At 39.5% G+C, this 20,024-nt stretch overlaps 1 non-coding gene across 1 annotated transcript; it reads right to left on the bottom strand.

Annotated features, from left to right (window-relative positions):
- Nucleotides 1-17,207: 17,207 nt before the first annotated feature.
- Nucleotides 17,208-17,351, bottom strand: LOC115029624. The gene has a single exon (XR_003835191.1). It is a non-coding gene; the product is annotated as a small nucleolar RNA SNORA48 (small nucleolar RNA).
- Nucleotides 17,352-20,024: the final 2,673 nt, after the last annotated feature.

Here is a 20,024-nt window from a genome sequence, read left to right as displayed (position 1 = left end):
TACACACACACACGCACGCACAAACTAAAAATTTCACATGTCTGCTGATCAGAAACAGAACCTACCTGCAAATCACTGAAAGAGGATGTTCAAGCCAAAGGCCAGCTGGATCCTGTGATTGGAAGCAAGCATGAGAACAAGGCAATTGGCCTTGCAAGGTACAGGAACAAAATGTGTTCCCCACAAAATTATAGACGACCTGAGCCAGGTTTACTACTTGAAGCCAAGAGCTAGGGAAGGGCTGGTCTATTTGTAAAAGGAGGCTGAAAATAACATAGTTCAAAGGCAGCCTACGGCTACAGTTTAAGTGGAGTTGCACGTCTATGGAATGCTACAGCCATAGACACAACAACAAAATTACAAATTACATTGTAATCTTAACCACAAAAATCAATGCCAAAATGCTATTACAAGACCTGGTTTTGAATGGAACGTCTACGAAGCCAGGTAGAGAAAATTGCATCCTATTGGAAAAAGAGAAGAGGAAAGGCTCGTTTAAAAAAAGAACCTGGAAAACAAATTTACCAACATTTTAAAGATTTTTAAATTTAAGGAAGGAAAGACAAAACAGTCAACATTAATTCCCTCAAGGTGAAATAATGTTATAAATCAATTTCACTAAAGTGAATGGTTATGAAAAATATTAACTTAACTTTAAATGAGAAAAAAATTGCCTTAACCTCTATAAACTGGATAGTTTGACTATAGAACACAATTAAGGAGAAATTAGTACTGTAGTAAGGTATAAGAAGAACTTCTCCTTCCAGAATATACAACAGAAAGCTATAAAAAGGCTTAATATGAAAGAGTTATTTAAATATATAAAATATATTGAGAAGCATTGAGAAGCATGGATGAGTTTGTAAGTATATTTTACAAAAACATAGTTGGGAATCAAGAATAGGCTCAAAATGAACCTTCAAGTACAAAGACAACTTTCGACAAGTAAAAGAAAACATTAATAGTGTCTTCTGAACATGACAGAGATGTTGCACCCATGAACTTTCAACACCCATGGCTGGATGCATAAGATCAAACCAGTCAAGATTGCAGAACAGATGACGAGCTCCCATGGCTCCCACTCCTATTGGAAAAGCTACAGTCACTGGACCACTGCTGGGGAACTGAGAATGGATTTTCATTAGAGATGTGGTTCTCTGTAGGCTGCCTATGCTACAGTGGCCATCCCTATACTTAAATACACATGAAAAGCACTAACCAGACCCAGTAGATTGTTCATAAAATAAACAGAAGAGGACATAAAGTTGATGGGGGACCATAGTAGGGAAGGTGTAAAAGGAGTTGACTAGGGAGTGAGAGGTGAATATGACCAAATGCATTTGTCATATTTGTGCATGAAATTCTCAGATAATTTAAATGAGAGACTAATTACTTCTATCTAACTCCTAACCATAACTGAATTAATGTATTATATTATGGTACTACTACACAAAAAATAATCAATAAAAAGGTAGATTCATTTGAAAGCAAAGGTTACAAATACTGAAGCACATAAGCATTGATGAAATATATGGACAAATGCAATAAAGTGATCATTACTAACATTAAGACATTTCGTTTAAAACTAAGTTAAAGCCTGAAGAAAAATTAAAGGATATGGAGAAGAAGAGTCAATAGTATATAAAGAACAAACATTGTCATAGTCATGATATAAGGGGTAAATAACTACACATATTTTAAAACTTCCTGGATTGTAGTTTAGATCAGTGGCAGAACACATGACTGGTATATGTCAAAACAATAGCTCAATCTCCAGCCCTGAAAAATACTACTAATTAAATACAAATGTTTAAAATGTAAAGCTAACTTCGAAAATACAGAACTATATTGCTTGAAGGCAAAGAGAACAGGAGAAAGAAGTCTTTGATATCACCTACAAAATTTGAATGAGAATTTCCCCACATTTGAACACTTAGACCCAGGTTGGTAGTGCTCTTGTTTGGAAGGTTTAAGAGGCACGGCCTTGCTAGACAACCTATGTCACTGGAGGTGTTCCTTGGAAGTCGGATCACTCTGCTGCCAGCATATACATGGGGATGTGATCTCCCAGTTTTCCACTCCAGCCTCCATGCCTGCTGTATGTCGCCACGCCTCCACCCCATCATGATGGTCACCTACAGCCATGGAACTAGAAGCTAAAATAAACTCTCTCTTCTTTAACTTGCCCTTCAGTTTTATCACAGCAGCAGAAAGTAACCAGTAATCTCTCATGACAAATTAGGAGATGATATAGTAATAAAAAAGACAGAAAAATAAAAATTTTAAGTACACTTGTAAAAAATGATACTGAAGAAATTAGTCAAAATACTAAGAGTAAAAAAAAAGAAAGCAATATCATTTGATTCTTCACCTGATTGGTATCTAAAAATCACAGCTCTGTTTATATATATATATATATATATATATAGATAGATAGATAGATAGAGATAGAGATAGAGATAGAGATAGAGATAGAGATAGAGATAGATAAATATAGATATATACATACATATATATATGTATATATATATGTGTGTGTGTATGAAAGAAATTAATACTAAGATAAAATAAACATAATATTAATAATAATATTGACATTACATAAAACTATCCAATTAAAGGTGAATTTTACAAGCTCATAGCCATAGTGGTATATATAAAAATCAGAAATTGATACGTTAACCTCATAAAAAGCTAGGAGAGTTATGGAATTTTTGAATGTTAAAATACATTTGATCAGCTAAAAATACTGCACCAATCAATAAAAATATGCAGATTTTAAATATTAAATATTTTTTAAATTGACTGTAGTATAGGTCACAACATTTTAACAACCATAAACAAATGATGCTATGAAAGTTATAGTCTCCAAATCCAATTAAACAATTATTAATAAAGGATTTTTTTTGTTTTAAAGCCTCATGTTGTACAGTAAGAAATGTAGCCCTAAGTAACTCATGGGCTAAATATATGATCACAATAAAGACACAAACATAGAGACTAATGATGAGATTATGACATAAAATCCCAGGATGTTGCTAAAATCATATCCACATATGAACTTTAAGATGCTTACTCTATAGTTACAGTGTTTGAAAATAGGCATTAAGTATTCAGATTCAGGCTTTGAAGGAAAATCAAGGAATAAAGAAAGGAAAGAAAGCACAAATGAGATAAGGAACAATTAAATAAAGAGAATTATAAACCAAGAATTTGTTACTAAGGAAAACTATAAACATAAAAATTCTAAGGATGATAAAGGGTCACTTGTCAGGTGGTAAGTCAATCAGCAGAACTTGAAATGAGCTTAGAAAGATTAATCTTTTTTAACTTCAGTCAGTATTGATACTACAATATAAATACAAAATCGACTCAAGAAGTTTAGGGCAAACTCAAAAATCTTCATAGACTATGATGTTTTGTTTCTGTCAACTTGACAGCATCTAGAATCACTTTGGAGAAAAACCTCCGGGGCATGGCTGTTGTGGGTAGCCCTGGTGCTGTTTGTATTTTGATGCTACGTCAGTTTCCTGAAGAGGGGATGCCTGGGATGTGTGGTGAATCAGGAACTCAGGACATCATGTGACCCTTCTAAGGAATAATGAAACCAATCACTGGACAATTACGCAGGACTTCCGTGTTGGAGGGCAGAAGAGAAGAGGCAGGAGAGAGATAAGGGCTTTTGGATGGGGACAGCAGGAGGACAAGATGTAGCTAGCTACTAATGGCTCCCGGTTTAGATGGCGAATCTGCCAGGATCACTGCCAGAGGATTTAGATTTACTATGGTTTACAAGATTAGGGTCGTTGTGCCCAGCGATTGAGTTGCCATTGATTCTGAGTTAAGTGTGTGTGTGGTGTTTTCCTTAACACGGCGGCTCAACTGGGTTCCAGAGAGAAAGGTACAGCAGCAAAGCATGGGCTTGCAAGAAGTGTACCCCAGAAGGCGGTGGGAATTTTAAAGCATGGGATTGGCATGGTAATGACCCCACCAATGGCAACTTAGTGAGCTCGGTGGAGAGATTTCAGAGCTCCTAGTCGGAGAGTCTCCAGGAGATAAGAGCAGGCCGGTCATTACCCACCAGTGCCTGGCCAGCCAGTCTTCCAGGGCCTGCCAGCATAGCGTGGATTTTGTTTTTTAATTATTATTTACTTCAACACATGACTGTGGGGTTAGTTGAGACAGAAAGCCAGCCCTAACTGTAGGTAACACAAAGTCACAAGCTGGTACAGCATGGAGAAAGCAGTCAGTATTCATCTCCAGCTTTGTGCCTGGAGATACACTGTGACCAGCCACAACCCTGCTGCCAAGCCTTCTTTACCATAGTGGACAGTATCCTGTTGAACTGTTAAGCACCAATACAAAAGCCTCCTGTTAAGTCAGGTATTTTATTGCACAATGAGAAAGAAAAATAAGTAAAGTAGAAAATTAGTACAAAGAAATGGGGGTGTTTTTGTGATAAACCTGACCATGCAGCTCTCGGCTCTTAAGAACTGGCATGAAGAAAGGATGTGGAAGTTTGGAATTTGTGGCTAGAAAAGCCCTCAAATGCTTTAAGCAGAGCTTAATGAGACATCCTAGAGGGAGTTTGGAAAACCAAAATTCTAAGAAAGTGTTGAGAAAAACAGAGATAGTGGAGGCCCAATTCAGGGAAGTAGGCTAGAAGCCATTCATATTACATTTCAGCAAAGAATCTGGGCATACTCCATCCATATCCTGAGAACTTGAATGATGCTTAATGCAAATGTAATGGATACCTTTTTTCTGGTAGAAGAATATTAAAAGACAGGAGAGGATTTAGGTTGTGTCATAGGTTTTGCTGACTGTTCTTGTCTAAGTTTATAGTGGAGAAAACAGTAAGAGGAGCAAAAAAATACATGAAAAAGTTTTATTTGGTTTGGGGAAGAATGGAATTTAAAATTGCAGACAATGTTGGTGCTGAGATAACAGCTATAGATGTATTTTAACAGAACTCAGAAGATTGAAGAACTTGTGAGATCATTCCCCAAGGTTTCAGAGAGATCCGATATCTGTATGGTGGGGAGGGACCAGGGTTCCTACAAGGAGTGCTTGAAAGGCATTGTGTAAAGTTGTAAGGGTGAAGCTTAAGTTTCACAGGAGACTCCAGGATGTAGGAATTGCCAGGACCATGAGACATCTGCCAAGGCAAACTCAGTTTTGAACTGGAGCCTCCCATGAAAGAAACTATTTGTGATGAGGTTAACAGGGATGCTGAGCTAAGCTGAAATACCCAAGCCGTTGTAGGCCAGATGATTCTACAGTGAGCTCCAGATGCCAGACATGAAACTACAGCATTTTGTGTGTGTCCTGCTGGTGTTTGTCCTTGTTTTATCCTTTCCTCGATATACTCCCATTCCTTCTTTTTAGAATTGGAACATTGAGACCATGCCATTGTATACTGAGCATATATAATACTTTCTCATTTTATATTTGCTCACAGTTAAGATTGCCTGAGCTTTATAAGAGACAGTATACTTGAACTTTTGTACTCTGTTGGAACTATTAAAGTGTTATGACTTTAAAAGTTAGTTTTAAAAAGTTAGCTTTAAAAATTAGTTGTACATTGTGAAACGTCCATTAGTTTATGGGCATGGAAGATTGGGGGTGCTATGGCTTTAAGTGATGTGTTTGAATATTGATTGTTAGTTTGACAGGATCTAGCATCACCTTTGAGACAATCTCTGGATACGTTCACGAGAGAGTGTCTCAGTTAGGTTAACTGAGGTAGGAAGACCCACCCTGATTATGAGCAGCAGAGTCCCATGGACTGTGTCCCAGACTGAATAAAAGAGAAAAAGCTAGATGAGCACCATGTCTTCTGTTTCTGGTATGATACAATCAATGTGATCAATGTATCTCCCTACTGCCACCAGGTTTTCACCTCAACTATGCAGGAAATGTATGCATATATCCCCTTGAACTGTAAGTCAAAATGAAGCCATCTTTCCATAAGTTGTTTCTGTCAGGTATTTTATCATATCAATGAGAAAAGTGCCTAATACATAGACTAAAGGAAATTAATGGTTAACCATACAACCGACATAATGAACAAAAATATGTGAAAATATCTCTAAAGAATGTTTTAATATCCAGAATATATAAGGATCTCACAGAATTTAAAAACAAAAGGTAGGCAACTAAATTTTAAAGTGGGCAAAAGGTTCAGCTAATACTTCTCTTTAGAAGAAATACAAATGAGCGACATTCATACCCGAAAGTGCATGATATCATCCATCATTAAAGAAATGCAAACCAAACCCAAGACTATGGTGTTACTCTAAAACCATCAAATGGTTTTGGGATCAAAAACAAGTGATAGCAAGGAAGTGGAGAAACAGAAACCTTCAAATATTTTATGGGACACATAAGTTGATATTGCTATAGAAAGTAATTTGTTCTTTAAAACAAGAAATATAATTACAATAAACCCTGACAACTTAGCCGGGCAGTGGTGGCACATGCCTTTAATCCCAGCACTTGGGAGGTAGAGGCAGGAGGATTTCTGAGTTCGAGGCCAGCCTGGTCTACAAAGTGAGCTCCAGGACAGCCAGGACTCTACAGAGAAACCCTGTTTAGAAAAACAAAACAAAACAAAACAAAACAAAACAAAACAAAACAAAACAAAACAAAACAAAACAAGACACCTGATAACTTGTCTACGCTTTGCTATATACTCAAGAGAAATCAGAGCATGTGTTCACACACACACACACAAATTTCTACCATGAATAAATAGTAATGTAGGTTATGGTATATACAAGCTATGGGATAAGACTCAATCATTAAAAGGAATGAAGTAAGAGACACACTCTCAAAGCACACTCCCTAACCTTGGTCTTTTACAATCTTCACACCCCTTATTCCACAGCGTTTCCTGAGCCTTAGGTGTGGAAGTGTTTTGTGCTTTTATCTACTGAGACTGGAGCTCACAGCTCTGCATTTTGAATGGTTGTGATTTTTCTCTACTGGTCTCTGTGTGTTGCAAAGAGAAGTTTTCTTGATGAGAGGTGAAGACACTACACTTATCTATGGGTTTAACGAAAATGTTTATATATTGCTAGGGATTATACTGACTTAGTAAATTAGTGGTTGTAAATTCTCCTTCAATAACTATGACTTCCCTAGCACTGAGTAATTAGCTAAGTTTCCAGTACCAGGGATGGTTTTCCTCTTGTTGGCCTAGTAATACTAAAAACTACAATAATACATTCTCACCAACATGACTGACCAAACATAAGTTGAACAAGGACCATGCCAATGGACATGCCAAAGTGACTCGTAGGAGTCCAGGAGGCTTCAACCCTATACAAAGAACTATAGACAACTGAGGGAAGTTGGGAGAAGGAGTTAGGTGGTCTTCCCCAGGGAAGAACACACCAACTAGTAGTCCAGTGCCAAACAGGCAATCCTGAAAACATACATATGAGTAACCTTATATAAACAGAGCAAGTTATATTTAGGAATATATATGTATATACCTATATACATTCAAAAGCAACTAGTGAAAAATGGAGTCCATGAAGTTTGCTTTCATTTGAAGTTTCAGAAATTTCAACTCCTCCCTCCTGGTGGAAAGTTTTCAACTTGGAGGAAGCTGCTGTCCAGAAATTTTCTAAAAGAATATGACAATCGAGAAAAACCAGGAGCCTAAGGGCATGCCTTATATGGTTCTTTTCATACAAAGTCTTCAAAATGGGCAAGTCCATCATGAGAGTCCACAGACTCGCTGTTTCCATGGATGTGGAAAAACGAAAACTGAGGAATGATTATTTAATAGATATAGGGAGATTGTATCAAGCAAAGAAAATGTCATGGGAACAAATGGTGCTACTGTTTGCCCAGCATTTTGAATACACTAGCTGTCTCTGAATTGTGCCTAAAGTAGCACTAAATTCACTAATGTCACATGGTTGATTGTATGTTATCTTCATTTTCAACCTCAAAAATGAAAGAAAACTCTTCCTCAAAGACAGCAATTTTACCAGATTTATAAAAACTCTGTGGAGCAAGTAAGCCAAGGATTCTAAACTGCTTCACAGAATGAGACAGGGGTGCTGCTAGTTTATTTCATGGATCTGGGAAAACCATAATAACATGCTCCCAGTGAAATAATAAAAGGAAGAAAGTTCTATTCTAACCTATTTTTAGTTTATCAGTAAAGAAAATTTTACTGTCCAATGTGGTATCTCTTGTAGTTGAAAAATAATCTCCAAGCTGAAAGGGATTGCACCCCCATAGGAAGAACAACAGTATCAACTATCCAGTCTCCTCAGAGCTCCCAGGGACTAAATCACCAACCAAAGAGTACACATGGGCTGGTCCCGGCTCACCTTACATATGTAGCAGAGGACTGCCTCATCTGGTATCATCTTGAGGCTTGATGCCCCAGAGAAAGGAAATGGAAATGCTAGAGAGGTGATGGAGAGTGGATGGGTGAGAGGGAGAGAACCCTCTTAGAGGCAAAGGAGGGGGGGCAGGGTGGGTGGGTCATGGAGGGGAGACAGGAAAGAGGGGACAACATTTGAAATGTAAATTAAATAAAACAAAATAATCTCCAAAAGGCTCTTCAATCAACTACAGGAGAAAAAATTAGTAATCTTAACCATCAGTCAATAAAAATTACCTAAACTAAATCACATATAAAAAAAAAAGTGGGAAAATGAATAGAAGGAGATGAAAAGGCCTCAGAATTCTAATGCACAAGAAAAAAGTTTAAAGACGTGTAATTGAAATGACAGGGAAAGAGGTAGAATTAAAACCAAAACATTTAAAGAGAGCATGCACAGGGCTGGGGTGAGGGTTCAGGGGCAGTCTGCCAGCCTGACATGGGTGAGATTTTAGGTTAACCCTCAACACTAAAAACAAAAACAAAACAAGAAAATAGCAACAAGAAGAAGAAACAGGAAGAGAAAAGAAATGGAGATAAAGAAGGAAAGAGAGAGAGAGAGAGAGAGAGAGAGAGAGAAGGAGGAAGGAAGGGAGGGAAGAGGGAGGGAGGAAGGAAGGAGAGGAGGAAGGAAGGGAGGAAGGAAGGAAGGGAGGAAGGGAGGAAGGAAGGAAGGAAGGAAGGAAGGAAGGAAGGAAGGAAGGAAGGAAGGAAGGAAGGAAGGAAGGAAGGAAGGAAGGAAGGAGAGAAGAAGAGTGCGTGGGGCACCCCCCCCCAAACTACTAATAACAATCAAAGTGCCTTTACAAGAATCCCATAACACACAAGGGAAAGGTTTAAAATGAAAATAGCAAGGCATAAATTTATGACTGAAAATATTAAAAGAAGTGGGGGCTGAGGGAGACACCCTATTACTAAAGAACATGAACTCAAGTTACCACAAACTTCTCATTTTTAAACCTATGAAAATCTTAAACAATTGAGCTGTATCCTTAAAAATGCAAAATAGAAAAACCATCAATTTTTAGACTCAAGGAAATATAAGCAAAATAACAAACTTGTCCTTCTTAAAATACATGGTTAGAAATAATAGAATAAGAAATATGTAGTGTCAGGATGTATGAAAATATTTGCAAGCTACATATAAGCAAAAATTGTACCTATATTACATCACATATATAATTCCATTATTATTTTAATTCCAACATGAACAAAATAGACTTATTCAAAGAAGGTATACTTTACAAATAAGTACATGAAATTACTCCATATTTGTTTGAAAAATAAAAACCACAATGAGATACCACTTAGCATCCATTTCTTTCAAACTTTGGAACTACTAAGTGCTAGCAAGCTCACTATAAGTAAAATATAAAATAGCATAGTCACTTTAGAAAATAGTTTTAGTGGTTATCATAAGTGAAATGTGCAACAGAGCACCCTCATATTTATTCACTAATTTCATTAGTAATTACTAATTAGATTAAGCAGCTAAAATATCCAATAGTCAGCAATGGCTAAGCTATTACATAGCTAGACAATAGAATACCACACAGCTGGGAAGGAATCATGCATACTTTGTCCAGTTTCAGCACAGAGCTCAGTAAGTACTGAGTCATGAGTTCAACCAAATGGCTAAAATGTAGAGCAACAAATCAATTATATTAACACTACCTCAAAAATCTCATATGCCACTTAATGAAGTCACCCTTATGCTCAGCCCCTGGCAAAAACTAATCTCCCCGTGTTGTATAAATGGAATCAAACAGGACATAGCCTGTTGAGAATATGATGGGATTTTGTTTTGACTTAAGTGGGTCTTTTATTTACCTACCTTTTCCACAACATACCATATTTATCACTTCCTTTTTTTCATTTTGTGGGATTCTTATATTGGTTCCAAGGGTGTGCATTCTCTAGTTTCCCTTTCACCCATTTAATCTCTTCTCATTAGAGTTCTAACTAGCAGAGAAGTCTTGACTTGGTTGGAATTTAATTCTTCAGTGCTTCACCTAATTAAGCCTAAATCAGTTTCTCATTTTATTTTCCCCCACCCTGAGACTCTATGAGAAAACTCTCTAACCATCTCTGAAGGCTTTTGATTCCTGTATTCAGAACATTCCTGATCTTAGCAATAGCCACCTAGAACGTTAACTTCACCCATGTTAGTTTCTCCCATTACTGAATGCCTCATGGGAGCCACTAACTGATGAATTCTCCTGATTCCTGCTACCTCAAGACTTCAACTTCAGAAAACTAGACAGCTGTGCCAGAACTGTCTGTGTGCCAACCGCTCTGAGTGATAGAATTCTCATTGCCAGATGGTGCCAAATGCCCTTGCTGCAAATTCCATGTTATCACCCGTTTTCTGAGGTAATGCTGCTATCAACTTTCTAAGAAGGCTCTCTAGGACACACTCCCAAACCCAGGTTAACTTGTAAGAAACATGGGGAGGAATCTAGTAAGCAGTATCAATAGCAGTCTAGTCTAAACCATAGCATCTCTGGAGCTAGATGCACATCTAGGAGTATCCCTACTGGAACAAAGTAATTAGGCTATTGTTGGCCATTTAAGATGCCTCCACCCTACCCTACTATATGAAGTGCTTCCTTCAATGGACTGACATCTGAGGCTGATCACACTCACAGTAGGCCCTTTTGACACGATGCCTGGCTTTAGAAGGGAGGGCTCAGAATAGGATATCCACTGACATTTCTAACATGTTACTTACACCTGTAGATTTTGGTAATGCACCTTGGTGTTATTATCTAAAATGTTCCAATCTGAATAATTGAACCAGCCCCTCTGTGCTAGCCTGAATAGGAATGTCCCCCATGGAGTAGTGTGTTTGAATGCTTGGGCCATAGGGAGGTGGTGTTCTTAGGAGGTGTGTGGCCTTGTTAGAGTAAGTGTGGACTGGTTGAAAGAAATGTGGAGCAGGGTTTGAGATCTTTTATGCTCAAGCTACACCCAGTGTGGAACAGTCTCTCCTTGCAGCCTGTGGATCAAGATGTAGAACTCTCAGATCCATTTCCAGCACCATGTCTGCCTGTTCCCTGCCATGTTTTCCCCACTGTGATAATGGCCTAAACTTCTGAAACAGTAAGCCAGCCCCAGTTAAATGTTGTTCTTTATAAGAGTTGTTGTGGTCATGGTGTCTATTCACAGTAATAAAACCATAAGACACCCTCGAACCCTAAAACTGACTGTTCTCCAGACTTTATCTCTTCAAAGTTTTCTATTAGTTTTAAAATTAGAAACCTAGGAGTTCTGATACTATCTCCCTCTTTTCTCCCTGATAAATTCATTTGCCATGCACGAATAAATTAATATTACTACCAGTCAGATTATCGCTCCCATTCTTCCTAGTTATTTCGATAGTCACTGTCACCACCTCTGTCTCTAAGCGATAACCTTCTCCACTGGGTCAAATCCTAACACCCTGTTTACTATTCTCTCTGACATTTTCTCCCCCTCCCCCCCAATCTATTCTTTGCATACATATCAGCATGAATTCTGTGAAGTAAAGATTAAATCTTTTCTACTCCCTGACTTCCTATTGAATTTAGAATTGAAGCTAAACTCCTTTACCACAGGCTTGGAACAATTGGAAGCCACTTCACTCTCATCCAGGCTATCTCCCTGTCACTCCCCACTCACCCGCCATGATGAAATTCTTTCCTGGAGGCCACTAAGCACCTTCCTTCCATAAATTAAAGTCTCCATTTTCTTCTAACTATAGATTTTGTTTTGCCCAGTAATTTTTCTCACCTTCTAAGAGGAGACATTCCAAAGAGCTTTCCTTTAATCATCATGAACCCCACTTTTGGTGGCGTAACATCTTTTTAAATATCCTTTTATAGTTACAGAAATTCTCATTATGTACATAATCTCACCAATGAATCCTTTTCCCCCACAAGATGTAAGAACTCAGCTTTGCAGCCTTGCTGCCACTGAAGTCTAACATCCAGGATCTACCAGTCACTAGTATGACAGTTCATCTCCCACTGAGAACCCAACTCCCTTCCACACTGGGATTTGGCCTGGCTCAGAGTTGTGTTCATGCTGCTGCAAATGCTCTCAGTTCATATATCTAGCTGCCCTGCTGTGTCCAGGTGTTTTCTTGTAGTCAGGCACCATTTCAGACTCTTTATGCCTTTCCTCCTTTCCCGTAATGATCCTTGTGTCTTTGGAAGGGGTGTAGTGTATATGGTCCTTTTAGGATTTAGAATCCTGTAGTGCACCTTGCCCACTTGTGGGTCTCTGGGTTAATCACCATCTATTGCAAATAGAAGCTTCTCTCATGAAGGATGAAAGATGCATTAATCTACATGCATTACAAAAAGTCATTAGAAGTTGGTTTAATACTATGTCCATTTAACAGAGTAATGGTGGTATATCCTCCCTAGGGCCTAGGACCTGTCTACCAGAGGTTTTTAGCAGTCAGTGTTATTCCCTCACCCATGCTCACAAAGCATTTTTAAAACATATTATCTAGCTAGGTGATGATCTATGTCAACTCATACTTGGCTTTTTCAGATGCTAAACTTGGACATTAAAAACTGATATAAACCAAGCCATGACTCATGATCCAACCAGGAATCTCATGAGCACCCTCTCCAGGATTCAGACAAGCTGCTTGGATGATCAACTTTCAGTGTCTTAATTCCCAACGAAAAGACCTTCCTGGTCTTAACTAGAGAACCTCAACTTCTCATCCTGGAAAGGGGTTTTCTTGTAAGGACTTAGCAATGACAGGCAAGTGGAAGGAACGAGGGACATTAAAACATAGATTAAAGAAATCATCACTTAGGTGATGAAGTAAGAGATTTCTCACTCCCTACTGGTCCACGCTGGGAGGCAAGCAGGTCGAGCAGCCTTTGTAAATGAATCCCTAACAGCGCCCCCTGTAGGCTGAACCCTCAGGAAGCCCCCGCTCTAAAGCTCCTCTACCTTGGTGTTTCTCAGAGTCTCATGCACTTGCTGTTTTCAATGGGTTAATTACCAAGGAAACATTTTTCCTCTGTGGTCTAGACATAGAAATATCCAGATATTGTTTCCCTTGAAAGGCAGCCATCCTGCCGAACGCACTTGATCACCAGTTCCCATGTTTTTCTAAGGCCAGATGGGGCTAAACACAATTTCTGAAGCAAGCGTCGTCTCCCGCCTCCTTTCTCACCGATTAGCAGCTTGTTTGTTTTTGACTGAGGATGCTGCCAGGCAAACAGGGACTGCAAAGAAAATTCCTTCGTTTTTAAGGTGGGGAAACTAGAGAATGATGGATTCTTGATGTTGCCAAGAGGAAACAGGGCTTAGACCTGACAAATAAGCATGGCGTAAAGGTCGACTAGTCTTATATAATGTCAGTAGTAGGAGTACAGAGTTGAGATGCTAAAATAATATAAATTTCTTAACTGAAACCTAAAGGAGTGTGTGTGTGTGTGTGTGTGTGTGTGTGTGTGTGTGTGTGTGTGTAAAGTAAGAAAGAAAAAACAAAACAAAACAAAACAGAAACCTCAACCTTTGGGGTGGGGAGAACCTTAACCTTGACATTACTATCTCTGTGACCTTGGAAGTCATTCACCTTGTTGGAGGCTCTGTGTGTCTTCACATGCACACTAAGGTGACTAAGGAGAGTTTGTCATTATGGTGGTCCCACCTTTGAAAATCTTTGAACTCTTTGTGACTCTCCTCAGGGGGACATTCTACCTGGATTTTGCATTGTTTCTTTCTTGCTGTCTCCTCCCCCCGCAACTGTCTGAGGGCTTCTGTTTGAGAGTTTCATAAACAATGGGAAAGGCAGGCCGAAGAGTCTGCTCCGAGAACATAATAAATAATCCCACTGTCCCGAGGGAGCCTTCCCAAAAGAGGCCAGGAACACCATGGAGGCATTGGGAGCTTTAAGGGACACTGTAGCCCAAGACAGACAGGCAAAGGAGCCAGGCTCATGCAGGCCACATGAGGCATTCTGAGGTTATTCTGAGAGGACTTGGACTTCCCCTCCCCATCCCAGACTCAGATTCCAGAGTCCCAGAGGTCCCCGGTACAGCCACAACAATCGCCACTGCCAGGAACAGTGGTAAGTAGCAGGATCTGAACCCTGACTGGATCAGGAGGCACTCCAGCTTTTAATGACTGGGACAACTCAGTTGGCCACCAGTGCTGTTTTCTCCCAACTTTGCTAAAAGTGCCAAGCTTGTGATTGCTGATGCCCAGTGCTGATATTTCCACTCCGGGCCAAAGACTGTGAAAAAATATGTTTAAAAAATAGAAAAGAGTCAATATGATTAATGTTCTTGAAAACTGAAAAAAAAAATTAAGTCTCAAAACACCATTAAAGAGAATGAAGGGACAGACGGGTTTTGGTAGCTGTGTGCCTAAAGGGACACCACTGCCCAAGCCTCCAGCTGACAGCAGACTAGACTCTGCTCGGTTACTAGGAAGCCACATGAGAATACAGAAAGCCAACTTGGCAAGGGACAGGAACATTGCCTCTTGCAGGCCAAACCCTTCACTGGAGGCACACACTACCCTCTGAAGGGCTGCTGAGACGGGGCCTCTCGCTGCTCTCTGAAGCCTGTGTTCCAACAGTATTAGACACACTCTGGAAGCAAGCACACATTTCTGAATGATGAGTTCTGAAGCAAAGACTTGTCAGTAGTGTAGTAATGTGGAGAAAAGGAAAATATTGTATTTGGTGGCAGAATTGCCTGGCTCTTAAAAAGACACTGCAGAACTTACTTTGATCCAGGCTGATGTAAATCATCCAGGCCTTGTATCTAAGTCACTACTGCTAAAGGAAAGCAGTTGCCCTTCACTTGTTCCTCCCTCCTGACTGTATGTTGGATGCCACATTGAAACCAAAAGAACAGGTTCAGACTGAGGGACGAGTTCATTCAAGATTTGTAATAGTGTCTAGCTATGTAGTGCAGGCTGACTTTGAATTCATGGTCCTCTTGCCTTCTTTAAGTACTGCCATGCCCAGAGACAGATTCTTTTATTTTTAAGTTTTATTTATTTATTTAATGTACACGAATACAATGTCACTCTCTTCAGACACACCAGAAGGACCTCTGGAAGAGCAGTCAGTGCTCTTAACCACTGAGCCATCTCTACAGCGCCAAGAGACAGACTTTTAAGATTCATCTCCAAGGCCTGACACTATTATTGATGATATGGTGTGCTTACAGATAGGAGCCTAGCATGGCTGTCCTTTCAGAGGTCCAATGAGCAGCTGACACAGACAGATGCAGATTGACATACTCAGCCATTGAACTAAAGCTGGGAACCCCAGTGGTTGAATTAGGGAAAGGCTGGTGGAAGCTGAGGTGGAGAGCAACCCCATAGAAAGAATAGCAGTCTCAACTAACCCAGATCTCTCAGTCACTGAGCTGCCAGCCAGGCAGCATACACTAGCTGATATTAGGCCCCCAACACATGTACAGCAGAGGACTGCCTAGTCTGGCCTCAGTGGGAGAAGATGTGCCTAACCCTCGAGAGACTTGAGGCCCAAGGGAGCAGGGAGGCTTGGCAGGCTGGGAAGCAAGGAGGCGGAGAACATCCTATTGGAGATAGGGAAAGAGAAATAGGCAACGACTAGGTTGTAAAGAAATTAAAGTAATAAAGTGATTTATCATAGCACACCTTAAAAAAAAAACAGGAAGGGATGCAGTTTTCAACCTCACCTACCGGTCCAAAAATATAATAACAATTTGCATGTTTAAAAACCTTTAATTTGATTAATTAGATGGACACTACAAAGTGTTTGATGGGACTTCTTACTTCTGTAACTCTCTCTATGTACCCGAGAAGACACAACACAAGTCTACCTGAGACATGAGACAAAACTACCATGATACTGGGAAGGCTCGTGGAATACCCCCTCTCCACAGCCAAACTCCTTCCTTCACTGCAGTCTAGGGACATTTCCTTTCTAGACTCTTAGTATTCTATAAAATGCATCTTCCAAGAATTTAGAAGCATCATTTCTCAGCATGTAAGTAATTAAGTTAGTGTATCTTTGGATTGTATCATGTTGGGCCATTTGATATTTAAAATTACTGTTGAGTTGCTGAATTCATTTTAAAAACTTATTAGGTTAACTTTTGCTTGGAATTAGAATTTCCAAAAAGGATTGAAATAGCTCTAAACATACTCTGGCCAATTTATAATATGCATTTATATGAAGCAGCATGCTTACTTAGTACTGAGTAATGTAAAATCAAAATATTGATCAGCTCTGAAAACTGTCAAAGATGTTTAGGCCCAGTGTTATGAAGTATTCAGCCAGGAAGATGACATGCAACCTTTATAATTGCAATAAGCCTTAATCAGCACTAGAGCTTGGCAGAAAACTACCCTCTAAGCTATTAGAGTCTACTTTCCTATCACTAACTCCAAATTATTACTTACTGTGTTTCATCTCTTAACTCCCTTTGGCCAGCCCTCAGGGCCATGTTTTTATGGCTTGCCTAACCATTGGCAGCTTCTCCTTTCTCCTTTTGTACCATTGTTTTCTCCTAGAGGAGTCTATGGTCCACCTGTGACATGCACTATGGGGCCTGTGTGTGTCATAGAGGTCCTCAAGTTTCTGACTTCCTCCTGTGCTTCACTGCATGGTGGTAGGCAGGGTTCTGTATGTTTATGGCCTGCCTGTGCCACAGAGCAGAGGGCAAATCTATGGGTGTCTTTCTCTACCTATACCAATGGCATGGCAGAATGCAAGTCTCTCTCTTCCTCCTCCCTCTCTGTGCTGCCTGAATTTGATTTGATATTTGATTTGATTCATGTGATGTGATTTTTATATGTCTTAGGCCTAATACAGCTTTAGCCACCAAGCCAGGCATCAAGTTAGGATGAGCAAAGGACTGTCACTTGTTCTGCCCTTGACTAATATAAGAGCAGTGGCACCAATAAGGTGTCTCTTTGCCCATTGCCAGGGGCTAATGAAAATTCTTAATTAAGCTACTGCACAAAACTAATTTACAGACGCAAAAGAATCTATTTACCTATTTGATTAAGCACTGCCACTGGAGTGAGATGTTACATTAGACTTTTTGTACCACTTACGGTAGACTAAGTTATACTCAGAGATCTAAAGCATACAGACCGTGTCCATTTGGGGCAGACGCATTCTACATGTCTTCTTTCTGCAACGAGGGTAGGTTAGGCTATTGTCCATGCTGCTGAACTAGGATCAACTGTGCACGTGAAGCTGGTGAGACATAAAGATGATACACTTCTCCTTGAAGGTCTCCCTTGGAAGTGACATGCAGCCTGTCTCACATTCATTCCATAGCCAAGTGCATTTACATAGGCACACTTAACTTTAAAAGGACAAAGAAAGATAACTTCATTTCCCATGAGGAAAAACGCTAAACACTTATTGAACAACACTAAAGACTACCACATTGAATCTGAATTCATGTGAATCCATCTAAATCTAGTAAATGCTGAAGACTAGTCTAATTAGGCATTTATCCTAAAGACATTTAGACTTAATCTGTGTGTGTGGGTAGTAAATTAGTGCCTCTCGGGGCATGACTATGGGCTCAGGTATAGCAGCCGAGTTTACAGGGACAGGTGATTAGATGACCAGCCACGATGTTTCACTCTTGGGAAAGGACAGATACTGGAAGTGGGTAAAGAAATAAGTCACTGTTAGGGGACACTGTGACACTGCAAAAAATGGCAGCAAGCGGAAGCCGGAAAACCAGCTTTAGCCCACACCATGACAAGTTACTGGCTAATTGTATGCCATTGATTATCTGCCAAGAGCCTTTGTTTCCCTTGCTAAAAGATACAGAACCAAATGGATATGTTGTGTGACTCCCTTTGTGAATCATAACCACTGTGTAACTCTCATAGGAAAAAAAAAAAAAGATACTCTGAGTTCTGTGCTAGATTAGGCTATGCCCAGATTTAAATAAATCTCTGCCTCGGTCTCAGAAACTACAATTGTTTGACATTGTACCAACTCATATCATTATTATTTTTCTTTTTTACAGAGGTTGGCAACTCTACTTCTAAAATGAGAAAATGTGATAACAAGTAAATGTTTTATTACACTTCACAAAATCATTTCACATTGTGGTACCTGGAGCCTGTGTCATTTCCCATCGCTGAGCAGAGAAAAAGACACTGAGCAACCAAGTGAATACTAATGAACATGACAGAATGGGAAATGAATACTGAGCAAGAAATAACCAGAGGAGAAAATAAAGTTTCAGTGGAGGAAGGGAAAGGGGTGGGGGATACAAAAGAAAACTGCAGCATGCTGTATTTCCACTCTGGATATTTAACTGTATTTGAAACCTACTTCCTTGTATTTTATCCACATTTTCAATATCTCAGGGGTTTTGTCCGTTTGGGAAATATTATTCCAGGCTTTCTAGTATTTGAAGCTTCAAGCTTTCCTCTCCCTTCTCCTTTGTTCTCTTCCTTCCTCTGTGCTTTCTACACTTCTCTACTATAGCCGCAATTCGCAGGGCAGAGAAGTAGTATTGCAGATATGGGTGTGCTCAGTACATCCCCAGCCCTATGAGGGCAGCGGTGAAGTGCAAACACTAACTGATATCTGAATGGGGAGTTTTGCCAACAGGAAAGGGAAAGTAACTGTGTTTATGGAAGTCAGGAAAGGGTCAGAGAGGTGGTGGTAGCTTTTTAAAATGTGGGGCAAGTGCCTTTGCCAACTTGCCAACCCGGAGATGGCAATATCTGAGGCGAGTTTATTGTATAGGAAAAGGGAGAGAAATTTTCCAATTAGAGGAAAGCACCTGCACTAAAGCTATGCCCCATGAATATTGATAAGGGTTAGGTCTGGTTTGAGTGTGTGTTGGAGACCGGTTATCAGTGTGATAAGGCTAACAGGTGTTATGAAACATACAGTGGCTTGTGCTTATTTGGTTTTTGAAGGCCCTGCCCTTGGAAGTAACTGGTGTAGTTTTATGAAAGTTTCAGTTTTCAAAGACAGCAAGCCTGACTCTGGTCCTGTTCGTTTCTGGCTTCCTGTGTGATCCTGGTTTCTCCCTTTCAAAGGTATTCCTATTATGCTATTTGCTATAAAGCCCTAACCAGATCAAGAATTGTGAGGTATAGGTACTGATGTGATAAGCTAAATAACCTGGCTTTATCTACATTTTTCTCCATATATAGGTGTGTGTGTGTGTGTATGTATGTATATGTATGTATACATGTATTACCAGTCTCAGATATTTTATTACAGCAACATATATGAACTAATATAAATGGAGGGTGGACTAGGAGGATTGGAGAGATGTATTGTATGAGAGAAGAATAAATAATAAGAAAAAATAAAGGAGTTAATATATTTTGAAGTATATACTTTATTTAAACATGGTGAGATTACACACACACACATACAAACATGCTTGACTACAATGGTTTTTGTATAAACAACTCCCAAGGATTTTTGAGGTGTATAGGAAGTGTACCTTTAAAATTTTTATAGGGGGAAAAAAACCCTAAAGACTAGTGCTGGGAGAGGGATAAGAGTAAAGCATTCACCATGGAACTATAAAGACCTGCGATAAATCTCTAATATCTAGGTAAAAAAAATCCAGGAGTAGAGTTACATGTTTGTAATCCCAGTTCTGTG

This window comes from Mus caroli, chromosome 16 (genome assembly GCF_900094665.2).
Source record: "Mus caroli chromosome 16, CAROLI_EIJ_v1.1, whole genome shotgun sequence".
Taxonomy (NCBI): domain Eukaryota; kingdom Metazoa; phylum Chordata; class Mammalia; order Rodentia; family Muridae; genus Mus; species Mus caroli.
Note: the sequence above shows the minus strand (reverse complement) of the source record. Positions and strands in the feature narration are given on the sequence as shown.